Source organism: Momordica charantia (assembly GCF_013281855.1).
Source record: "Momordica charantia cultivar OHB3-1 chromosome 5 unlocalized genomic scaffold, Mcharantia_2.0 BLBB01000005.1, whole genome shotgun sequence".
Taxonomy (NCBI): domain Eukaryota; kingdom Viridiplantae; phylum Streptophyta; class Magnoliopsida; order Cucurbitales; family Cucurbitaceae; genus Momordica; species Momordica charantia.
Window position 1 is genome coordinate 7,435,264 of NW_028275163.1, and position 8,240 is coordinate 7,443,503.

General features: G+C 36.1%; 1 long non-coding RNA gene across 1 annotated transcript; it reads right to left on the reverse strand.

The window, feature by feature from the left end:
* Positions 1 to 2,015: 2,015 nt before the first annotated feature.
* Positions 2,016 to 8,011, reverse strand: LOC148211211 (uncharacterized). Its single transcript, XR_015790931.1, has 4 exons — positions 7,916 to 8,011; positions 4,967 to 5,939; positions 4,224 to 4,468; positions 2,016 to 4,076 (listed from the first exon to the last, which is right to left on the reverse strand). It is a non-coding gene; the product is annotated as an uncharacterized LOC148211211 (long non-coding RNA).
* Between the last annotated feature and the right edge of the window lie 229 nt (positions 8,012 to 8,240).

Consider the following 8,240-nt stretch of genomic DNA (forward strand, 5'->3'; position numbering starts at 1 on the left):
TCCAAAAAAAAACAGTGTTTATGCAAGGAATTGCACAACGCGGATTTTACGAACTTAGCACAAACCCGGTCCCCGACTCGACCTGAACCCAAGAGTGAACCTGCACAAGAGGGCAAACTCTCCGACGCTCAAGTCAGTGTAGGTCGGACTCAATATTAAGTTCGAGATGAGATTCGATACCTGAGCATGAAATGAGACCCTCTATTTATAGGTGATGGGTCCGACAGTGCTTACGACCGGAGGTTACCTTTGTCTTTTTTATGTCGAACCTGTCGAGTATGAGCATATCGAACCCATCCAGGTCGAACTGGGGATTTTACACTTAGCCTTGTTTATGGGCGGACCCAGTCTTCTCGGCAAGTTCGAGGTGGACTTGGGATGTTTCCCTTAATCCCTGAACACCAATGAGCATTTTCCACGTGTCCAGTGTTTTTTATCCCAAAACAAACAGTTTCTTATTTTTGAAGTTTGGCTAAGAGTCCAACAATTTATTTATAGAAAAGATAAAAACATACTAAAGATATTGGAAGCAAAGTAGCATATTAAGGTCTTATTGGACACACTTTTCAAAGTTCGAGGTTCTATGGATACAAACCTAGAAATTCAAGAATTAAACGTGTAAGTTTAACATTTTTAAAGGCAAAATACAGTAATTTGAACGTCTGCAAATCGAGTTAAGTGTCTAACTCAAAAGTGATACTTGTAGTACATGAAGCTTGATAAATAATGGTTCTAACTCATCCCTCAATTTATTTCACCTTTACTTGACCAAAGGAAATGTGATATGACAATTAGTTGTTAAATAAATTTATTCACTTGCCAAAGCGAGTATAGTTCAGCAGTAATTGGAAATACTTTCAACCATGAGGTTGTGAGTTCGAATCCGAATCTCCTCCCCAACATGTTGTACTAAAAAAAATAATAAATTTATTCACTTGGACAATTTATACTAGTTTTATATTAGTTTCCACTGATTGGACCATGATAGGGTGGCTATCTTCCTTCCTCTTGAGATATTGACTTATTGGACCTCAAAAAGTTTAGGTTGCATTGGGTAGCTACTCAATCCATTTTTTGTCTTTTAAAAAACAAGGGATATGATAAATGGTAAGAATTTAGGTTTGGTGGACCAAAACTTGAAAATTGAAATCCATTTAGCCCAAAATCTCAAGACAACTTTTAGTTGTTTTGTCTTTTCAGATTCGGAATCTTAAAATTAGAAAACACGGGATCTCATTTTAAACACCGTGCTTCCATCAAAAAGTTTGGACATATCCATTGTTATTTCCCTTCTTCCTTCTTCTCAATTATCTCAATTGTTTTTTTTTAATATTTTATGGGTTGGAATAGATAGAGAACAAGAAGCAGCATCGAGAAGAAAAAACAGAGAAAACAGAGAAATCTTTTTTTTTTTCCTTCCGAGGGGCAGAGCATATTGTTTTATGAAAATTGGGGACGAACTGAGATTTGGAAAAGGTTTTTTTTTATTTAAAAAAATAATTTCATTGATAATATGAAATTACCAAATGAGAACAAGAAGAAAAAAAAAGTGAAATTACAAATGAGTATGTTACCCAACATATAGTTTCAAACAAATTCTAAAATTCCAAATTCAAATTTTGAATATGCTACCAAACACATACTCGAAAATAAGGAATACATAAAATACAATTCTTATTTTCATTAAATCCCTTGTTTTCATATTTATATTTCCAAATCACCAACAAAACACACCCTCATATTTTACTCAAATAACTCGTACCATCAAAATTGTTTTTTTTTTCTAACTCAAAACAATATTTTTTTACACGTCAGTTAAAAGTAAATGTACCAAACTACCTCTGATTTTAAATTCACTTTTAGTTTTCTATTTTTAAAAAATAAACTTATAAACAACTTTCATTCATGTATTTATTTATTTGTTTTGTATCTACCTTTTAAGATCATTGTAGAAATCTTAGCCAAATTTTGAATTTTTTTTTTTAGAAAAGTGAAAACAAATGTGAGTAAAGTAGAATAATTTTTAAAAAACAAAAAACTAAAAATGAAATGATTACTAAACACGGCTAAGAATTTTTTAGACACTTTTAAAAGTTCGAGCTCTATTGGATACAAACTTCGAAGTTCAAGAACTAAACTTCTCAGTTCTTCTTAATGGAGTGCCTCGACCTCAGTTCAAGCCTAGATGCGGCCTCCGACAAGGAGGTCCTTTATCGCCTTATTTGTTCCTAATTTGTGCAGAAGGCTTTTCAGCTATGCTTAACAGGGAAGAACAGCTTCATAATTTTTCTGGTTTACGTATTAATAGACAATGCCCATCCATAACACATCTTTTTTCGCAGATGATAGCTTGCTCTTCTTTAAAGCATCGACTAGAGATTGTCAAACAATTAAAAGAGTTCTTTCGACTTATGAGAGAGCTTCCAGACAGATGGTTAATTATGAGAAGTCCATGTTTATGGTTAGCAGGAATACAAGTCGTTGTGTAGCTGCCAACATAGAGAGTGAACTTCATGTGACCCGAACTAACTGCATGGGTCAATATCTAGGACTGCCATCACAAACATCTCGCAATAAATGCCAAGTTTTTAATAATATTTTGAATCGTGTTTGGCAGTTTCTTCAGGGCTGGAAGGAAAAGCTATTCTCCTCTGGAGGGAAGGAGGTGCTAATCAAAGCGGTAGCTCAAGCTATCCCGAACTATTCGATGAGTTGCTTCCGGTTTCCTATGAATCTTTGCAAAGAAATCAACTCCCTATATGCAAGGTTTTGGTGGGGCTCAAATGATAGAGAGAAGAAAATCCATTGGCCAAGTTGGAAGAGGTTGTGTGTAAGTAAAGAGCAAGGTGGTTTGGGTTTCAAAGATCTTTGCATTTTCAACCAAGCTATGCTTGCAAAACAAAGTTGGCAGATTATTAAGAATCCTAACAGCCTTTTGGTAAGGGTCTTGAGAGGAAAGTACTTTAAGCATGGGAATTTTATGACGGCTGAGCTAGGCTCTAATCCCTCATTTGTTTGGCGAAGCATCTTGTGGGGGAAGGAGCTTTTTGTCAAAGGCATCAGATGGAGAATTGGGAATGGATTCAGTGTTATAATTGGAAGTGATCCATGGATTCTGCGGGAAGGGAGCAGTCTCCCATTTTAGTTAACGACCCTGTCAAATTTCGCAATGTCGCATATTTATTGAATGGCCCAGGCGTTTGGAATGAGGAGCGTGTCAGGAGCAACTTTTGCGAAGAGGATGCAGAAACGATTCTCAACATCCCTATACCTAGCCAAAGTAAAGATGACGAAATTATCTGGAACCATAGAAAAATGGTATTTTCAGCATTCGAAGTGCTTATCATCTAGGCGTGAAGTTGGACAATGCTCACCTAGCATCGTCTTCATGCTCTAACAATCAACGGGCGAGATGGAAGAAGTTTTGGAAGTCTAAAGCTCTCCCTAAATCGAAAATTTGCTGCTGGAAAATATATAATGATATTATCCCAAATAAAACTAATCTGTTCAGGAAAGGAATTCAAACTGATATCTTGTGTGTTTTTTGTAGGTCTGTAGCAGAAACCTCAACGCATTTGTTGTGGGATTGTGAGGTATGTGCACCTATTTGGTACAATTTCCTTTCCCCTGATACTCTCTTTTATGATCATGATAGGAGTGGCTTGAATTTAAAAGACCATTGGGACTGGATATTTGATAGAGCCGAGGACGAGGAGACAAGGAAAATTATGATAATTGCGTGGCAGATTTGGGAGCATAGGAATCGGATAATTTTCAAAGGTGTTGAACCAGAAGCAGTTCAAATCCAGGCAGCAATCAACAAACATCTAGATTTAATTAATAATCACGGGGCTACTAGTTCAGTCACACAAAAGAGCAAGAAGAAAGGCAAGAAGCATTACCTGACAACTGATATGCAAAGTAACTCAAATCAGAAGTGGAATCCCCCTCCTATTAACTGCTGGAAACTATACTGTGACGCATCTTGGAGTGAAGATCAAAGACGCGGTGGTATTGGATGGATAGTTCGTGATTGGCGTGGTGAGGCAATGTTGGCAGGAAGTCGTCCGATTGTTCTGCAACAAGAGATTAAAATCCTTGAAGCTATGGCTATTTGCGAAGGATTAAGAGTGATAACAATGGAAGGAGAAGGAAATTTATCGATTTATGTGGAATCAGATTGCCTTCAAGTCATAAATCTTTTGAATGGTAAAGAATCTGACCTTACAGAGATAAAATGGGTCATTGAAGATGGCGTTCAGTTGGCATCGACTGCAAATGTTGTGTTGATCCAACATGCATCGAGAGATTTGAATCTGGTCGCCCATGAGATTGCAAAGAGAGCCAGAGATGGAGAAGATTTTGCCCTTTGGAAGCGTGGGGAGGAGGAAAATATGCCTTCGTGGTTGTTCAACCTTCTTCTTTTGGAACTCCCGAATGTTTAATTTGTGTTTCGTTTCTCTGTTTTCTTTTATAAAAAAAATAAAAATAAAAACATTTTAAAGGCAAAATACAATATTTTTAATCTCTACGAATAGTTAAGCATCTATCTGATTCATGAAGTTAAAAAAAGGATAGTTTTAGTCCATGAAATTTGATAAATAATGGTTCCAACGGGTGCCTAAATTTATTTCACCATTACTTAGACCAAAAGAAAGATGAGGCCAGGATTACTTTGTGGGATAAATTTACTCACTTGGCCGATTATATACTAGTTTTTCATTAGTTTTTGGTTCTTTTTCTCTTATCTTGAATTTTTCTTTATATAATATATACAACTACAAATAGTCAGATCACAGAAAGACATCTTCTCTTTCATTTTTGTCTTTTTTGTGAAAGAATGTCTAGCAATACAAACAGTTCATGCGAGCATAAATTTAGATATAAAGAGATAATTAAATATATATGTTAAGGTAATGTAGTTAGCGAAGCAAAATGGGTATAGGATGGGTGGGTCCCTACTTACCACTCTGATCTCTTTAAATATTATGACTGTCACTCAGAATCTGCGCTTGGATCTCCTTCGTGAGTGTAGGAAAATGGGTGAAGATTTCCCTCCCCCTCCAATGGAAAATATTTCTTTGGATGTGGAGCAGTGTGGGACAGATTTCCAGCAGCTTGATGAGTTTATGCAGCGTTCTCCTTCACCGATTTCGGCGGAATTCTTCAACTGCCGCACTCCTAATTCTCCCACGGCGTTGCAGTTGAAGTTTCAGAAGATACTCTCCGACTTCGAGGCCGCCGCCGCCATCGTGGATTCGACAGTAACAAAGCTCCCATGGTGTCCTAATTCTCCGATGACAGCGTTGCAGGATCTATTATTCTCCGACTTTGAGGCCGCCGCCGCCATGGTGGATTCGACAGTAACAAGGCTCCCATGGTGTCCTAATTCTCTGACGACGGCGTTGCAGGATCTATTATTCTCCGACTTCGAGGCCAATACAGAGACGGAGCCAACAATAACAAACTCTCTTTCCGTCGCCGTGAGTTCTGACAGCTCCGTCACAAATTTAACGGAGAGAAACTACGGCCGACGACCCCAATTACGTATTGGGCATTGGACCGAGCAGGAACAAAAGTATGCTCTGATCCTATGCTATGAATCAACCAACAATTACTCAACTCTAAAGTTTAGGCGGAAAAGTTTAAATTATATATGTTTCGAATTTCCCAATTCTGATCCTTTAAAGATTTTCCTCTCTCGTTTGGTTTTGATTATTGCAGGTCATTTTCTATGGGACTGAAGATTTATGGACCAGGGAACTGGAAACAGATTGCCGGATTGGTGGGCACAAGAACACACATCCAGGTGGGCAGCCATGCCCAAAAGTACTTCAAGCACCACGAAAACCGGAGAAATCGGAAGACTCCCACTGTTCGACCACCGCCGTCGCCGCCGCCGCAACAATTTACAATTACCAATTACTATCCTCCGCCACCTGATCACCAACGAAACTAGGTTTATCAATTACCATTACCACTACCAACTCTCTCCCTTTCATTATTCAACTTTTCCTAACATATTTCTTTTACGGATCTTTAACATTTTTCAAGGTTGATCAGTATTGAAATTGACTAAATGATCAATTTATTTGTCATACGATTCTTAACAAGTTTAGGGGATTTATCAAGCTATTTAAGAGGGGTCATAAAGTTTCTAATTTCTCTTCCAAATTTCTCACTGTTCGGTAGAAATTTCAACCTTTTCCTCTCTTACATAGTTTAATTTCTCCTCTAAATGGCAGCTCATGCATTGATGAAATATTGCTTGACAATTCAATAAAATTTTCATTATAATTATTTGAGGGGCTTCATCAGAATGTAGATATTTATTTATAGTAAGAGGGCATCATTTTACTGTTACATTTCTTAAAATCCTCGTTCCCCAAGAATGTTGTACGTAGTTGTACAACCTGGTATGGATATGTTTTCTTGTGGTGGCTATTCGGTTTCATCCCCTAAATCAATATTTAGGCATATTTATCTTTTGGGCAAGCTACAACATGTCCAAGGTAAAACACTTGACATTTCTTGATTTGTTAGAAAATTTTATTGAATAAAATAGAGAAGAAAAATCAAATTTTACTTGAACTTAGCAAGAGAGATCAATTCTTAACCTTAATTAAACTCAAATTTCATCCAAATTGCACCTAAAACATAAAATAGGTGTTGTAACCTATATATTAAACTTTAAAAAGTGTTGCAATTGTTACCTTTTCAATATGTTTTCATTCTAAGGATCGTTAGAAAAGTATTGTCATGTCTTCGAGAATCAATAAAGGAGAAGGAGAAAAATGAGAGGGGAAAAAAATTGGAATACTTATTTGAGGGCCTAGGTAGCCCATTTGTTGAAATCAAAAGTTTAGGATGAGAATTGGTTTAAATGACCAAACTTAGGTAATATATATCTTTAAAACTAAACAAATAAAAAGTTATTAGCAAACAAAACATAAAAAACTCTTCAACAAAATGCTTAAAACAAAGTTTCAGAATTATCCAAATTCAACTATAATCAAACTTTGCAAGTAAATTGACACCAATACTCCAAACAGAATGTTCAAATTTCACTAAGAAGCATCGAACATGAGACAAAAAATAAAACATGAAAACTAATAGTATAAAAATATAACTATGAAATTGGTAGAAAATCTAGTAGCTAAATTCTGCATCACAAAATTATCCTTAAAGCAGACTTCAAACTTTCTCCCAACATATAATAACTATGCTAATATATCAAGATAACACCAACTTTGTAGTTTGAACCAGAGGTGAGCATAGAAAATTGAAAAATCGATCCAACCGATCAAAACCAATCGAACCGGGGGGCTCGGGTCGATAGTCGCCGTGGTAGTATACGAAAAACCGACAAATCGATCAGTTGGTTTGAAACTTTCAACTAATAAATGGACGGAGCACCATTACAATGGAACCTAAGCTCTAAAGAGGTCTGAGAGAGGAAGGGAGAAGAGAGAAGATGTTAAGAGTACGTTTAGAATATGCATTGTTATTGGGCCTTTACATTTGGGCTTCTACTTTAAGTTTGTCAAAGGCCTATAGTTTTAACTTTTTTTCGTGTTCTTTTTACGTTTACCTTTCGATCGACTCCTAGCTACTTTAATCTTTATTTCATTGATAAATTTTTTTGTTTAAAAAAAAGAAAACAGAGAAAAACTACATTTTTCTTTAACCTCCAACTTTTTAATAATCAACCCTTTCAAATCTAAAACAAAGAGTCTAACCAGATAAACAAAGCACTGGAAAAAAAAAAGGAAAAGAAAAGTCAAGAGAGCAATAAGAAGATCAGAACCACACAAAGAAAGAGAAAAAAAATGAAGTATACATATTGTTAACAAGTAGAGAGATGTGAAGCAAAAAAAAAAAAAAGGAAAAAGGAAAAGACGAGTTAAGAAGGTACCGGTGATGATGGGCGATTTGCTCCGGTGTAGCAAAATTAGAGAGAAAAGGGAATGTGGGAAAGGGGGAAGTCAACGTGGCGGAAATAGACTGAGAGAGGGAGAATATATGCACATAAATCCCAATCTCCTTCTTCCATGAACCAATATTATATTTTTTACACCTAATTTCACCCTTAAATATAATGATTGGTGTGTGGTTGTTGCAATGACGCCCTCCTAAAAAATTAAATCCTTATATGTTAGATTTAATTCTCTGTTTTTTAACTTTTTAATAAAGTTTCACTTATATTATGACTGGCAAGTAACTAATTTTTAAATGTTGTT